The sequence below is a fragment of the Suncus etruscus genome, chromosome 7 (assembly GCF_024139225.1).
Source record: "Suncus etruscus isolate mSunEtr1 chromosome 7, mSunEtr1.pri.cur, whole genome shotgun sequence".
Taxonomy (NCBI): Eukaryota; Metazoa; Chordata; class Mammalia; order Eulipotyphla; family Soricidae; genus Suncus; species Suncus etruscus.
The window spans coordinates 25,943,265-25,961,298 of NC_064854.1; the positions used below are offsets into that span (position 1 = coordinate 25,943,265).

At 35.3% G+C, this 18,034-nt stretch overlaps 1 protein-coding gene and 1 non-coding gene across 4 annotated transcripts in view; one reads left to right on the plus strand and one right to left on the minus strand.

Moving 5' to 3' along the window:
• NEBL (nebulette) overlaps window positions 1-18,034 on the minus strand; it is a 380,095-nt gene that overhangs the window by 82,594 nt on the left and 279,467 nt on the right. The gene's annotated exons all lie outside the window — the stretch shown is intronic.
• Window positions 536-642, plus strand: LOC126015147 (U6 spliceosomal RNA). Its single transcript, XR_007498040.1, has one exon. It is a non-coding gene; the product is annotated as a U6 spliceosomal RNA (small nuclear RNA).

Below are 18,034 nucleotides of genomic sequence, written 5' to 3' on the forward strand. Positions count from 1 at the left end.
AGAGTACCAGCCAAAAGAGATCCAAAGAAAAGCACCAAGATCTAGTCACAATAACAAATGCCCTATATAGGGATAGAATACTGAAAGAAGCAAGGTCAAAAAAGAAAATTACATTCAAAGAAGCATCCCTAAGATTTACTGAATATTTTTCACAAGAGACCTCAAGGCCTGAAGGCAGTGGTGGGAAAAAAAATCAACTAAATGAATGCATCGCCAAGAGGACTTTACCCAGCCAGACTTACATTCAGGTTTGAAGGAAGGGTACACAGCTTCATGGAAAAACAACAGCTTAGAAACTATACAGCATGACACTAAAAGATTGCACTAAATCTAATGACAATCATATTTCTCAATATAAATTGACTAAATGCATCAGTTAAGAGACATAGAGTGGAAAAAAGAATAAAAAAGTTGAATTCAACATTTTGCTGCCTACAAGAAACACATCTGAATAGTCAGATCATATTTAGACTCAAACTCAATGGTTGGAGTACAATCATTCACGCAACCAACTCTTTTAAAAAAGTATGGAGTGGTGCTCGCTTTGGCAGCATATATACTAAAATTGGAACAATACAGAGAAGATTAGCATGGCCCCTGCGCAAGGATAACACGCAAATTCGTGAAGCGTTTCATATTTAAATATTTCATATTTTTAAAAAAAGGGTGGAGTGTCAATACTAATAACAGATAACATGACCTAAAAATGTTATAAGGGACAGTGATGTACATTTCTTAATAATCAAGGGATATGTATAATAGAAAAAAAATCACACTCCTAAACATATATACACCCAATGAGGGATCAGCAAAATATTTAAAAACAACTGCTGACAAACTTGAAAGAAGATATCAATAACAAAATAATAGTGGGAGACTTCACTACTGCCCTGTCACCACTTGATAGGTCAACCAGCCTAACAAGAATATACTAGCACTGAAAGGGGCAATGGAAGATGTTGTCTAGTAGATACATATACATATATATATATATATATATATATATATATATATAGGACTCTCGATCCCCAGAAAACTGGATACACATTTTTCCAATATATATGAGTCATTCTCATAAAACATACAAAAATAAAAAGGATAGAAATAGTAGATGCTACCTTGTTAGATCATAATGCAATGAAATTAGAAGTAAATAACAAGTAGACACAGAGAAAAATTTTAACACTAACACCTGGATGTTAAACAGCTCACTACTGAACAACCAGTCAGTCAGGGATGAAATCAAACAGGAAATCAAAAGATTCCTGAAAACAAATGAAAATGAGGACACAAATGATCAGAATTTGTGGTCACGGTTAATGCTCTAAAATTTATAGCTTTGCAAGCATTCATCAGGAGGGAAGAGGGGCCTACATAAATAACCTAATGGGACAGCTTATGAAATTTGATAAAAAAAAATAAACAAAATGAATCTAAAATAGAAGATAAAAAGAAAATAAAAAACTTAGGGCAAAAATCAATAAATTAGACATCCAAAAATAATCTGAAAGATAAATAAAAGCAAATATTGGTTCTTTGAAAAAATAAATAAGATTGATTAAACCACTAGCAAAACTCACAAAGAAAGGGAGATAAAAACTTAATAGACTAAATTAGAAATGAATAGGGGAGATACCTACTAATACTACAGAAATTCAAAGGGTAATCAGAGATTTTATGCCACAAAACAAAGAGAACCTGGAAGAAATGGATACATTCTTGAACTCTTACAACCTACTATGGTTGAACCAAGATGATCTTCCATATCTAAACAGATCCATCACTATTGAGGAAATTAAAATGGTAATCCAAAGCCTTCCCAAACTCCATGATTAGATGGATTCACTAGCAAATTCTTTCCAACTTTCCAAGAGGACATACTACCAACACTTTTCAGTCTCTTTCAGGACTTTGAAGAAACAGAAACACTCCCAAATAGTTTGTTTTTGTTTTGTTGGGTTTTTTTTTTTTGTTTGTTTGTTTTTGAGTCACATCGAGCAGCATTCTGGGGTTATTCCTGGCTCTAAGCTCAGAAATCGCTACTGGCAGGCTCGGAGGACCATATGGGATGCCAGGAATAGAACCACTGTCCTTTTACATGCAAGGCAAACACCCTACCTCCATGCTATCTCTCCAGCCCCACTCCCAAATAGTTTTTATGAAGTTAACATCACTCTGATACCAAAACCAGACAGAAGCCACAAAAAAAGAGAAATACTGGACAGATGCAGTGGCACAAGTGGTAGGGTGTTTGCCTTGCACTTGCTGACCTAGGACAGAGCACAGTTTGATCCCCCAGTATCCCATATGGTCCCCCAAGCCAGGAGCAATTTCTGAGCACATAGCCAGGAGTAACCCCTAATTGTCATCGGTGTGGTCTAAAAACAAAAAAAGAGTGGGGGGACTATATACCAATATCCCTGATGAAGACAGACGCAAAGACTCAACAAAATCCTAGCAAATAGTACCCAACATCTCATCAAGAAAGACATGACCAAGTAGGTTTCCTTCTGGAGATGCAAGGATGGTTTTAATCAATCAATGTAATAAATCACATCAGAAAAGGAAAAATAAAAACCATTTGATCATGTCAAAAGATACAGAGAAAGCATTTGATAAGGTCCAACACCTATTCATGATAAAAACTCTCAATAAGATGGAAATGGAAGAGAATTTTCTCAACATAGTTAAAGCCATTTAACACAATCCCTTGGCAAATATTATACAAAATAGAGAAAAACTGAAAGCCTTTCCCCTAAGATCTGTTACAATGAAATGTTGCCCCTTCTCACCACTCCTATTTAACATAATAATGGAAGTACTTCCCATAGCCTTCCCATAGCTATTAGGCAAGAAAAAGATATCAAGGGCATCAAGATAGGTTAGGAAGAAGCCAAGTTCTCACTATTTTCTGATAACACAATTCTATATTTAGCAAACCTTAAAGACTCTACCAGAAACTTCTAGAAACAATAGATTCATATAGCAAAGTAGATAGGCTACAAAATTAACAAGCAAAAATTAATGGCCTTTTTATACACAAATTATGATGGAAAAGAAATAGATATTAAAAATCCCATTCACTATAGCACCGCAAAAATTCAAATGCTTGGAGTCAACTTCACTAAAGAAATAGACTATAAAGAAGACTTATAAAAGAAAAATTATACTATACTGCTTCAAAAATTAATAAAGGACACAAAGAAATGGAGACATATAGCCTCTTCATGTATTAGTAGGATTAACATAATTAAAATAGCAATACTCCTCACAGCATCATACAGATTTAATGCAATCCCTCTAAGGAAACCCATGACAATCTTCAAAGAAGTAAAACATACACTATCAACATTCATTTGGAACAGTAAACAAGCATGAATAGCTAAAGATATCCTCGGGGAAAAAAATACAGGAGACATAATTTTCCCTGACTTTAAATTGTACTACAAATCGATAATCATTAAATCAGCATGGCAAAAACAGACCCTCAGTTCTAGAGAATAGATAAGAAATGCAAAGTGGAGCAAGGAGGGAGATTTGGGACATTGATGGTGGGAATGTTGATTTTGGGACATTGATGGTGGGAATGTTGCACTGGTGAAGGGGGTGCTCTTTTTATGACTGAAATCATACAACTACAATGATATTTGTAATCACGGTGTTTAAAAATAAAAAATAAAATAAATAAAAATAAAAAACTTTTATATGCCGAAAAAAAGAAATTGTAGTCAACAATATTTCCACTGATTGTAATGGAAATTTTATATCAGCTAAGCTGTCCACTAATAGAACCAGCATTTCTGTTTTCCTATGTCCTCCCAAGGTTCTACTGAATAATTTCTGCATCTTATGGATATTAGCCCAAATGTGACTTCTTCCTAAAAGCTCTCTACCTCCCAATTTAGAGCATTACTACTGATATACACTGGAAGCACTCAAGTTTACCTGGTCACTATTTTCATGTTTGCTGGAATTATTTGCAAAATTGTATGTATTGTGGGAGTTTCTCTCTTTACTCCCATTAGATGTAAACTTATTGAGGGCAGAGATTTAACCTGTTAGATCTATACTATTAGTTCAGTAACTGTTCAGCTAGAATGAATAAGTGTGTGAGTAATATTGAAAATTAAATATGAAATTACTTCATTGAAAGGCAATACAATGTAACAGCCATGAAGTGCCTTCCTTTTTTACTGAAGATTTTGATGAGAATTTTATTTTTCAAGATTTCTGCCACTCTGATGTGTGCTATATACCTTCAAGTATAAATTTCAAAATGCCATCTAAGCTTTTCCATTTATTTCTGTAGTGTGCGATTACTTGAAGTGCATCTGTCTTTTATAACTGCAAAATCAAAGTCATAACAAAGTGTGGAGTTAATCTTATTTTAACTTTCAGTGCTCTGTGTAAGTCAATACAAAAGATTCTTAAAGAACAAATATGCAAAAATTTTCCACCATTGATCAAAAAGTAAAATGAGTGCATTAAATTTTTTAAGTATTTGACCAGATACTGACAACTATTTCTCACCCTTCTGTAATATTTGTAAGTGCTTAAGTGTGATAGTCTCTGATCACTCCTTCTCATTGGTTCTCTCTCTAGCATATCCACACCCAATATTCAATCCTATTTCCATCTCCGTTTACACATCTGAGTGCCAACTTCTTCCTGTACACTTGTATCTCCTAAGGGATCAAGACTGCTTTCCTTTGATTGTAACTAGCAATTCAATCATGGAACAAATCATCCCCTATTCAGTTTTAAGACTATCTAAGAAATAAGAATTGGATGACCGCTATGGTAATAAAACCCAATGTTTTCTTTTTTTAGCTAATTCAATTATTTCAACTTATATCAACAAGTCTATTTCAGAAACAAATAAAAATGATTTACACTTAAAGCTTATTTTATTTCTCTTGAATATCATATCCACAATCTTAATGTCTACCAATAATATTTTAATATAGAAGATAAAATCAAACTTCTAAAAGTTTAATTAAGAGGGTTTTTAAAAAAAAACAAAACAGATTTCACAGGAATTTTAGAGGCCCACACTTGGAGAAAAGATTGGATCTGAAACTACAAGGTAATAACTTGAACTTGTTTCTCAAAATGACATCTGGATGGGGCAGGATTTCAGTGGCCTGAAGCCTGACTTCTACTCAATAGTTCAAAGCTTGCACCATGAAGGGTGCTGGGTTTCACAAGGCATCACCTAGGGCTCAAATTCACAAAGGAAAAAAGCAGGCAGGAAGAGATAGGCCCTGAATGAAAGCTTTTCATCACAGGCAGAAAAACAAATGCTAGGAAGGAATTGGACAAGTTGATGAGTGTACCCTAATTGCCCGTGAAAATGAATAGTCAGCAAATAACATCATATAATATAGGAACCAATTCTCTCCAAGTTTGGATTAAATTCAACTAAAAGTTGTCCTGAAAGCGAGTAGAGGCTAATTTTTATATAAAACTCATCATTGAATAATTTTACATCTAAATAATACATAATATTACATCTTTACTCTTTTCTCATAACAAAAACCTTAGATTATGTCCCCAATATGAATGATCTGAATATTTGTTTCATTAAATGAAATATATATTTTGTTAAAGTGTAATGAAGCTGTACAATTTGATATTAGGAGACAAAATATATAGAAACACCAATTCCCTTAGAATTTGTAGTAATCTGGAGGAAGTGAAATATATATTTAAAATGTATCCATAACCATGTAGGTGACTGTAACAGTGTTAAGAATTTATAAGGAAAAGGACAGAAAATAAAGAAGAGAATTATACAGCTTATATCAACAAGTCTACACCACGACACTCAAACAAACGTGTTATGTACGATTGGCAGGGAGAGTGCTTGTCAGGAAAGGAAAATTCGAGATGCTTCAAGCCCATAAACAGCCCTTGCAATTTAAAGACAATATTTCTTACTACATCTTAACAACAATCTAAAATGTAATTTTCAGGTGTGAAACCCATTCTTAACAACATATCAATGCCATCTTAGAACAAACCTCAGTTATTATAAACACAAAAGTTTGTTTGATATGATCAAACTGACAAGAAACTTCACCCATCACCCAGCCCTAGACACATCCCAGTGGATAATGATGACATGGGAAGGTGGGAACAAATCAGCCACTCAGGGGTTTGAGGTCAATGGCCTGACAGCAATTTCACTACATCTGAAATACTGGTCAGTATACATATCCTTTATCTTAAGATATGAAAATTGAGAATATTCAACTTACTTTCATTTTTAATTGTTTTTCTTTCCATTATCAGACCACAATTATCGGTACTTCTTATGTTTATTTTTTATTTTTTATGCTTGGTAGCCAGAGCTCTAGGCTTGTGAACTCATGAAACTGCTCTTTAATAAAGGATCTTGCCAAAGTTTCAAAGGTGGAGATTTTGCAAGTCTGGGAACAGTCTTTGCACAGGTTGACATAGAAAGGTTCTGATCTGTGTTTCCATGACCTTTTTTGGTTCAGTCTCACGGAGTTCAGTTTACAGGTGAAATGGGAAAAGTCGACCTGCTTACTTTCTAATCTCTTTTCATCGGGTGTGTGATGTTGCCCCATAGCACAAGAGCTGTCATTCCCATCTCTCACAACCCTTCTAGTGCTGTTCAGTGTTTCCTTCCTGCATCCTGACCCCAGGCCTCTCTCCTTATTGCATTCCTAAATCCATTCCCATCTACAATTCCATTTGTCTTTGAAGAATAAATAGGTTAGGAACAAGAGAGTGACTGGTCTTCAAAGCGGTCAGTGATAGTCAGAAACAACTCAGTGGTGTGTAAGGCAAGCATCCTTGCCAATATACTGTCACTCTGACCCTCCAATTCGAATCTGAATCTATCTTTAACTTGTATATCTTAGATATTAGCCCCTTTGAAAGGGGAAGATGGGTGACTCCTTTTCTGCATTTATGTTCAACTCTGAAATTCTTCCTGTTGTGACAGGCCAAGAGGGCTTTTCCTCAGAGAAAATCCATGCTTGCTAAGTAATGCTGTTCACTTGGCCTCAATCCAAGTAGATGTGACATTGTGCTAGTTGTCCTCACTATCATCTAAACTCATCCCCTGAATTTCCTGTATGTTCCTACCCACCTCACCTTTCTGGGAGCTTCTGTTTTTGTGGAAGTCCATCTTTATTTGGGGGGTTTTCCCCTTAAACAGAGGCTTTCAATCCAATTTATCTCAAATTTACCACCTCTACAGGACCTTCCCATGTTCCAGCCCTCATTGATGTCCTCACAGAAGGTGACAGAAACAACAGTTCACTTTTTCTTTAATAGCTCTTCCCTTTCTTCCAATAAATGTGAACATATTTTCAAAACATTTCTTGGCACACGAGAATAGATAAGAATAAAATGATGACAAACCACAGTCTCAGATAACAATGAGATTATTGCACAGTGGGGAAGAGGGAAAGGAAATGAAGACGTAAACTCAAAGTAACTTAAATGGAGAAACTTAATTGGAATTAACTTAATTCCACTTAAGTGGAAGTAACTTAATTGGAGAAAATTGGGTGGAGGGTTTTGGTGGTGATATTAGATGGCACATTTTGAATGGAGAGTATTGGGCAGTAATGTGGAGACATTAGATGGCTGTTATTGGGTGGCAGGGAAGGTTGCTGTAACTGTACGAAAAGCTATAAAAGTTAACATTATTGGGGCCAGAGCGGTGGCGCGAGCGTAAGGCATCTGCCTTGCGTGTACTAGCCTAGGATAGACAGCGCTTTGATCCCCTGGCATCCCATATGGTCCCCCAAGCCAGGGGCAATTTCTGAGCACATAGCCAGAAGGAACCCTGGAGCGTCACCAGGTATGGCCCAAAAAAAAACAAAACAAAACAAAACAAAACAAAAAAATTAACACTAGTGTATCCATACTACCTAATTATTTTAAATTTTCACATTTCTAGGCTATTTATATTTACTTTGCTATAAATTATCTGTTCTCTATTCATTTTTCTGGTGGGTTATTCATCTTTTATTTTCATTATTAAAGAATATGTGACTATATTGAATATTAACTTGTTTTCATCAAATATATTACAAATATTGTGCCAAATATTTGAATGCCCCTAATCTTCTTTGTATACTTTTTTATTTTTTGAAATAGCAAATAAAATTTGGTATGGTCTCATGTGCCCTAATGGTGGTGGTGTCCGATTTGGAGGGGTGATTGCTATAACCAAATAATCTCCTATCGGGGCCAGCGAGGTGGCGCTAGAGGTAAGGGTCTGCCTTGCAAGCGCTAGCCAAGGAAGGACCGAGATTCCATCCCCCAGCATCCCATATGGTCCCTCCAAGCCAGGGGCAATTTCTGAGCGCTTAGCCAGGAGTAACCCCTGAGCATCAAGTGGGTGTGGCCTGAAAAAACAACAACAAAAAAAATAATCTCCTATCTGGAACTTCTGCGACTGCAGGGTCATCGTTTGTCCCCTTCCTCCCAGACATGGTGCTGTCAATTTCCTTTACTCTGTAGCCAGGTCTTTTAAGGTCTGTAAAAACAACTGCAAAATTGGGGGTCAGTGATAGCACAGTGGTAGGGTGTTTGTATTGCATGCGGCTGACCAAGAACAGACCTGAGTTCGAAACCCAGAGTTCCATCTGGTCCTCCAAGCCAGGAGCAATTTCTGAGCTCAGAGCCAGGAATAACCCCTGAGCATCAACAGGTGTGGCCCAAAAACCAAAAAAAAAAAAAATAAATAAATAAATAAATAAATAAATAAATAAATAAATAAAATAAAAATTTAAAAAAAATTGCAAAATTGAAGTGTGTGCTCTTCTTTCTAGCTTCTGGGTCTACTTCCTTTACAAAACTAATCAACTCTTTCAAGGGTGTATCCATCAAAGTGTAGATTTGCAGCTTGCTGGACAGCACTTTCCCATGGGAGAACTCATCCATATGGTGGTGGTGACCACTATTAGTGGTGAAGACACACAGCAGCAGTGGGCATGTCTTCTTCTCCTGGTAGACTGGCTTCTCAGGATCTTAATTTCTTCCTGGGTAATGCGCAATTCTACCGAATTTCTTCCTCCTCGGCCCAGCAGATGCTTGGTTTGACCTCGGACCCACGCAGAAAACATGAACACTGACTGACCTTTGTATACTTTTAAAATTTATTTTCAAATATTTTCTTCTCCACATAAACTCTAATTTATTTAATTTATTCGAATGTTTGACTTTATTCACAAAAATAATCTTGTTTGGATGCTAATTGAAATTAAATGACATTTTTTAAATTGCCTTGGGAATAATTAATATTTCAACAATATCAAGATCCCTAAGTCAAGAGGGTGGTATGTCTTTATTTGAGTGTGTTTTTTGTGTGTATTCTCCAGTTAGATTCTTTATCATTTTTCTATCTATTGGTATATTCTTTTTTGAAATAAATTTAATAGAGGTCTTTGCAAAAACAGCAATGAACTAGATATTACCTCACACCTATTAGAATGTCTATTATTTGAAAGACAAGAAATAGTATGCATAAGAGAAACAGTAAGAGAATAGAGGTAAAAAAGTAAAACTTCTAGACTTGGAAAGGTAAATAGAAGGCAGTATAAAAAGCCTTCAAAAGTTAAATTTTTATTATACTTTATTGGGGAGTATACTTATATCTTCAAATTTTTGTTTTTGCATATGTTTGATAAACAGCAAAAGTGAGATAACTGGATTTATGAAAATTTATTTTAATATTTTAGTTTAAATAATTGAAATTTAAATTCAATAAAATATATATTTTCCCCAAAGCACTGTCAGGTTTGGCCTCAAAATCAAAACTAAATAAATTAAATAAAACAAAAACATTTTATACTATACAACCCCATACAGTATGTCTCCACAAAGAGAGAGGGGAAAAAATGTGGATAAATTAGAACTAAGGGGAAATTGTATGGAGAAGATTAGAATTATACTTTTGATGTTAATTTTAATGTAGCTTAAACAATATTAAAAATATACACCTGAAATTTACATAATGTTATGATGCAGTGTTATTTCAATTTCAAAAATAAAATTAAGGGACCAGAGCAGTAGTCTAGATAGACTAGATAGATCCCCCGGCATCCCATGGTCCCCCAAGCCAGGAGCAATTTCTGAGCACATAGCCAGGAGTAACCCCTGAGCATCACTGGATATGGCCCAAAACCTTCCCCCCAAAAATTAAATTTATAGTATTTGTAACCAAAGTGTTTAAATAAAGATATTAATAAAAATCTATGTAAAGTACTTGCAACACTATATATGTGTGTGCGTTTGTTACCATTGTCAACTAGCAAATGTTACCTTTCAGCATGGTAAGAGTTTTAAATTTTTATATAGTCAAATATATGTAACTATTCTTTTATAGCTTATGGCTTTCCAGTCTTATTTAAGAACAACTTTAGAAGGTCAGAGAGATAGTACAGTGGGTAGGGCACTTGCTTTGTACAATACCAACGTGAGATCAATCCCCATATAAACCCCAAATTACCACCAGGAGCAATTCCTGGGTATAGAGTCAAGAGTAGGAACCCCCTAAACATTGCCAGGTATGGTCCCAAAACAATCCACCCCGTAAAAAAACAACTCTAATATCTCCATGTAGTATATAGAGTCTCCTCAATTCTTTTGGACATTGCTAAAAATGTTTTAGTGTTTATATTCACATCTTTAATCCAGCTGGAATTTATTTTTAGTATAGTTTGAGATTCAGCCAATTTTACATTTACCTTGATGGATGGCTAGTTATATCAACATTAGTTTTTATCTAATATAACGTTTTTCTACTGGCATGATTTTAACACTTTTATCCTCAATTAAATTCTTATACACACTGGGATATATTTTAGGATTCTGTATCCTATTCTACTGATTACTATTATTATTTCTTACTATCCAGCCTCATATTGATTTGATTTCAGTGGTTTTATATTATGGTATCTCATAACTTAAGTTTTCCTTCACTGGTCTTTATTTTCATTCTTTCAAATGCTAATCTCAAACTTTTGTTTCCATTCAAAGTCTAAAATCATTTTTCTATATTTTACAAACAAAAAAATACCCAAACAAAAATCTTTGTAAGATCCTAGGTAAAATTGCATGATAGTTGACATATGTATGTTAATTTGAGAAAAACAAAAGTTTTCTCTGTTGAGAACTTCAATAATATAGCATGTTTTTGTACATTTTATGATTTTATTTTATGTTCCTCAATAAGATTTCAAAGTTTTCTTCATTTTGATCACCTACTATTTTGTGAATAAACAGAAGCATTCTCAAACTGAGGAAATGTATGTGCTTTCTTAAAGTTAAAATTTGTATTTTTAGGTAAATAAACAGAAATATATTTTTGGATACAAATATTGTTGAATTTTAGAAACCCTGAAAAATCTGACAACATGGCTAAACTCATTGAAAAAGATTCATATTTGAATTGAGAAAAAGGTAAACTATTTTATGCTTAAAAGTTTACTTATTTTCTCCTTATTGAATTTATAATTATTAGAATTCTATCTGAAATAATTTCATAAACACTGTTATTGTCAAGTCGTGAAATTAATTACCTAAAATGAAACAATTTTTTCCTTTGCTGCTAGAAAATCTGTGCTGTGAATAAAATCTTTGTGGATCATGACTAGGGTCTTACTTGACTAGAAAGTTTAGACGCTTCCACAGCATGTTGAAAATCTGGTCTTCCAATTACAGCAGGCTCTTTATTCATTATTCCTTGTCCTTTCTTGTATTCTGCCTAAAGTGGATAAAAGAATGTTAAGTATTTCTACTTTGCAATGAAGAATTATGCTGACACTAACCAAAATGAAATATAATATGCCTTCAGTCCATAAAAAAATATTCCTTACAATTCACCAAGTTCCACCATGTTGACTGCCACAGAAGACATTGATTTTAAATTATAGTTAAAACACAATTTTTTACCGTTTATTTTTACTTAACAAACAGTTTCTTTTTACTTAAGTTGATTTATTGATTTATTTTGGTTTGGTGGCCACACCCAGCTATACTCAGTGGTTACTCCTGGCTCTACACTCAGAAATCATTCCTGGCAGTGCTTGAGGACCATACTGGGGATTGAACATGCAAGGCAAGCTCCTTTCCTCTGTGTTACCTCTCCATTTCTATTTAAACAATTTTTAAATGGTTGGGTAGTCATTTCTGGTTAACTAGGATCCTACATACAGATAGCTTTTTTAGCTTTGTTCACTCTCGAAAATTCATCTGCTCCTCCCCTTCTCCTTTGTTTAAGAAACATGTAGTGAATGTATTCATAATTCTTGGTTGGTAGGGCATATTTGATTCAAGTTAAGTCATGGGTTTTATGTCTAATTAAATAAAATAGTATTCTGCGTGGAGGAGGGTATCTTTCAGAAGATAACGAAATAGCCAAGACGTAGAGAAAATGTACAGTGGTAATTTTGGCAGAAAAGAATCTTCATGATCAATAGCAAAGAGATGGGAGCAAGGCTAAGAGAAGATTTTTTGGAGGGCAGAATAAGTGATCTGGGATCAGAAGACTAACCTTAACTGAGGCATTTCAGAATAAACTTATAGGTAAATATTTCTAAGTACAGTGACAATAACCATGGCTGACTTTGAATAGATTGTGCCTATACCTAAGCAAATCTACATAGTCAAGTGGATAACCATGTATGAAAAACTGAGATGTTATTCATTCATATTAATTAATCTCACTTATTGCTTTATTCATTCAACTACCGAAAACATGCTTTGTCAATGCAAAAATAAGAAATCATATATGCTCAAGATAAAAAAAAAGGAAGATTACATTGCTTATGATCTTGGAGATCTGCGTTGCCATCTTGATGTCTGGTCTGTCGAGCTCTGCATTATACACATGGGTGTCCTGCACATCTTTTCTATAAGAAACCTGAGCAAAGAAAAATTAGAAATTTTATAGAGCTGCAAGCTTTCATGTCCATAGCATGGCTTATCCTTGCCATGATTCTTAGAGGGTAGACAGACTATAAAATTGCCTTTAGAAAAATTTTACATACAAAATGTATTTGGTTGGATATATCCTTTCGTTATATTACCTAAGTCTCATTACCACTTCTGCATATGAGCTGAATTTATGTGATAAAGAAATATGGACCCAACCATTCAGTACAAAATCACTCAAATAGGCTTTTATTTTAAATCTGTCACTATCATAAGCATGTTGGTGTACATTAATGTAGATAGGACCTATTCACATATAAAGGTCCTCACCTAGGCTTTTAATTTGCCTATTCTATAGTCTTGTCCCTAGTAAATGCAGGATGAGCCCCATTGGGTATATGAATGTCTATTGTTATATATCTACCTTCCATACACACCCTTTTGTGTTTAGTCTCTTAAAATACCTAAAATGCCCATATCTGAAGACCTAGTTTTGGGCAATGGTAGCTTAAATATCAAGTCAATCATATTACATTTTCTCAGCTCTCCATAATGAAAGCAATGACATTAAGCTATTCCCACTCAGACTCAGCAATAGTATGACCAGTAGGGTGCTTGTCTTTGAAGCAGTCAATTAGGTTCTACCCTCATGCCATATATTGTACCCCAAACACTTTCAGAAGTGATCTCTAGCACAGTCAGGAAAAAGCCTTAGGCACTGTCAGCTAAGGTTCAAAAACGAAAATAAACCAAAACAAAATATATTTAATATATATAACATGGAAAATATTCTCAAGTCTAAATATGAAAAAATAGATTTAAAGAGAAATATAAAAATGTAAGAAATCAGGGGCTGGAGCGATAGCACAGAGGTAGGGTATTTGCCTTGCACACAGCTGACCCAGGACGAACTTGGGTTTGATCCCTGGCATCCCATATAGTCCCCCGAGTCAGGAGCAATTTCTGAGCACAGAGCCAGGAGTAACTCCTGAGCATCACTGGTGTGCCCAAAGAAAAGAGGAGGAGGAGGAGGAGGAGGAGGAAGATGAGGAGAAGGAGAAGGAGGAGGAGGAGAAGAAGAAAAAGGAGAAGGAGGAGGAGAAGAAGGAGAAAGAAGAAAGAAGACAGAGGAGGAGGAGGAGGAGGAGGAAGAAGAGGAAGAAGAAGAAGAAGAAGAAGAAGAAGAAGAAGAAGAAGAAGAAGAAGAAGAAGAAGAAGAAGAAGAAGAAGAAGAAGAAGAAGAAGAAGAAATTAAAATGTAAGAGAGTGCAAGGACTAAATTGCAAACACTCAAATCTAGTTCAGTTCCAGCACCATTACTAGGAGAAGTCCTGGCAACCCCTGTGAAGTTCATGGCCAAGATGGCCCTGATGATCCTTAGCACCAACAGGATCCAAGCAGCTCTCAAACCTTCCCATTGGACCTACCATTGAAACTACCAAGAATTGCTGTATGTACCCTCAGGCTCCAGAGAGCTGCTAATACCTCTAATTTTTTTTTAAATCAAAGAGAGGACCAGAGAGATAGTACAGTGATAGTCCAAGAGGGAGAATACTTGCTTTTCAAGCATCTAACCTAGATTTGATCCCAGTGACTTATTTTGTTCAGGAGTAATTTCTGAAGGCAGATCCACAAGCAACCCTTGACCACTGCTGAGTGTGTCCCCGAAACTAAACAAAAATAAATACAAAATTTGCCAGGTGCACTTTAATTATAGTAATTCTTTAGATGAGATTAACTCAACTAACAAATGAGAGAGCTACCAGCCAGGTTGGTGGTTAACATCTCACTATTCTGTCCACTTCTCTAGGCCAGTCATAAGCTGCAAAGATATTTCGCTATTTTCTAGAAACTTAGCTATTTCTATTTGGCAGCAACAATGTGTCCTTTACATTTGATTCTATCCATGATTACAAGTTACAGTGCAAAGAATAAAATGAATAAAATGTATCTTCATTTTAACAATGAATGCTAGAAAACAGAAATGCACAACTGAATACTACACATAAATTTACTAGAATAAAAGTTTTTCCAATATTGCCTGTAAACTTTGTGCAACACAGACTCCACAGTACTTAGTAAAGATTCTTTATTGTAACACGCAATACCTCAATAATTATTTTTTAGTTCTATTTTTGTTTGGGGGTAGTGTGAGGCTTAGGGTGTACTCCTTGCTTTGTGTTCAGGAATCACTGTGAGGGGCTTGGAAGAACCAAACTGAAGGCAGCTACAGGTACAACAAGTACTTTTATCCAGACTATCTCTCTGCCCATAAGTTCATTCTTTACTATCTCTAAGAGAAATTCAGTAACTAGACTCCAAACCTGCATATTCATGAATTGTCAATTGATTAATTGATCAGTGTTACTCAACAGTGGGCCCTACAGCCCACTTTAGGCCCAGTATATTGGGGGGGGGGCGCACAGGTGAAAACAACATAAATGGAAGTGTCATGATGGAAAAAATTAGAAGCTCTAGGGACCACAGGTATAAAATAAAGTTGAAATGGAGACAATTTGGGGCCGGCGAGGTGGTGCTAGAGGTAAGGTGTCTGCCTTTAAACACTAGGCAAGGATAAAAAAAAAGAAAGAAAAGAAAAGAAAAGAAAAGAAAAGAAAAGAAAAGAAAGAAAGAAAGAAAGAAAGAAAGAAAGAAAGAAAGAAAGAAAGAAAGAAAGAAAGAAAGAAAGAAAGAAAGAAAGAAAGAAAGAAAGAAAGAAAGAAAGAAAGAAAGAAAGAAAGAAAGAAAGAGGGAAGAAAGGAAGAAAGGAAAGAAGGAAGGAAGGAAGGAAGGAAGGAAGAAAGAACGAAAGAAAGAAAGAAAGAAAGAAAGAAAGAAAGAAAGAAAGAAAGAAAGAAAGAAAGAAAGAAAGAAAGAAAGAAAGAAAGAAAGAAAGAAAGAAAGAAAGAAAGAGGGAGGGAGGGAGGGAGGGAGGGAGGGAGGGAGGGAGGGAGGGAGGGAGGGAGGGAGGGAGGGAGGAAGGAAGGAAGGAAGGAAGGAAGGAAGGAAGGAAGGACGGAAGGACGGAAGGAAGGAAGCAAGCAAGAAAGAAAGAAGGAAAGAAAGAAAGTAAGAAAGAAAGAAAGAAAGAAAGAAAGAAAGAAAGAAAGAAAGAAAGAAAGAAAGAAAGAAAGAAAGAAAGAAAGAAAGAAAGAAAGAAAGAAAGAAAGAAAGAAAGAGAAAGAAAGAAATGGAGACAATTTTCAAAATGTTTGAGAAACAGAGATGTAAATTATTACTGTATCTTGTTCTCTTCCTTTCAAATTTACAGAGTTAAAACACACACACACACACACACACACACACACACACCACTTCCTTTCTTCTTTGAAAAATAATGCCAAGGGTAAGAAATGATGATGCATTAATACTTCAGCAGGCTTCCTGTGTATTCTATGAATTTATTTCAATGAAATATTTATATACATATCTATTTACTCATTTTAAGTGCTTGCATTTGCCTTAGAACAGAGACCATTTTTTAAAAAACTTTGTTCATAATCATGAACCTGTCTGACGAGTGAACACAGCCTAAATACAATTAGCATAATTTCAGCAAGAACATCTGTTTTATTCAAGATTTCGACTTTCACAGGATCCATCTGAACTTGGTAGATCCAGGCAGCACAACTTAATAAGAACAAGCTGAAAAATTGAGCTCTTAGGTAGAGGGGATTTTACAACTGTGGCGGTTTAAAATAAGTCCATTTCATTGTTTTTTTTTTTTTTTTTTTTAAAAAGCAACACAATCGTGAACCACAGAAGCCAATGGGCCTCTGCAGCACTGAGTTAAACACAAGCTGTGTAAACAAAACCTGAGTCTCAGGTGAAAACCAACCAAAATGATTGCCCACCTCCAAGAGGAACTGTTTCTGAGTTACCGCATTCATCTGAAAACCGCGGGGGGGGTAAATGTGTTTTTTTTTGTTTGGAAAAGAATAAGGGTAAAAAATGGAAACCCTTACTTTTTGAAAAGCACCGCAACCTTTCAGCAATCCCAGCTTTGCCAGGGTTACCTAATTATAGGCTATTGAGCCTAATGCCTGCATGCAGAGAGGTGAGCCACACAAAGGCGGGAGCAGGACTCTGAATAGGACCCCATCATCCATGTAAATTGCAAATTAGAGGCCAGCATATGCGACTCAAAACAAATATTAAGATTGACGTGAGCTGCACGTTCAAACAAGCAGATCCCAGAGCGTCACATGGGGAGAAAAGCACCAGAGTTTTCTTTCTTGTCTCTGGCTGGACTTTCAAAAATATCCATGATAACTGGTAAGGGATAGTCCACAGGACCTGAGCTGACACAGAGGACATCTGAAGCACATGTTCCTGAGTTTCATGCTTTCCCAGTAGAGGACTTAAACCATAGCTTGTGATTGAGACACTTATCTCAGATTACAAATGTTTACAACATTTTACATGTCACACTGTAATTCATTAGGGACTAAGAAGAGTAAAAGTATTATAGGGCAGAAATGACAGTGGTCAGCAGATCAATGTGTGTGTGTTCACATTTCCCGAATAAATGTATACTCTAAATGCTTAACCACACTGCCACATTGAATTGATCTCCATCAAATAAGAAAAAAAGAGATTGCTGAAACACTCCAGTCCAGGATTGACTGGTAATATGTCTGGTGATTATTAATTTTACCACATTTTTCATGTTTTATTCCTTACTGTGTCCTCAAAGTACAGCAAAGAATAAAGAGCAAAGAGCAAGGGAAGAAGAGAGGGAAAGAATGAAGGAAGAAGAGGGGGGGAAATGATAGAGGATAAAAAGAAATTGATGGTATTAATAACGATGATGAAAATCATTTATGAAGTAAAATCAAAGCACCAGATATAAAGCACCAGGTACTTCATTGCCTCGTTTCTACATTTCTTAAATGTATGATCTTAAAGATTTATATCCATTAAACCAAATTCCCTTTTCTACTCTATTTCAATTTTTCCTTTTAATTATTTATTCTCACTAATGTGCTTTGAAATTATTCTAGTAAATTCCACAAAGGAAACAAATGGAATTTTAATGGATATGGTACTAAACCTACAAAATGGCTTAGAGAAAAATGGTATCTCAACTCTACTTCAGTCTTTTCCTTAGAGA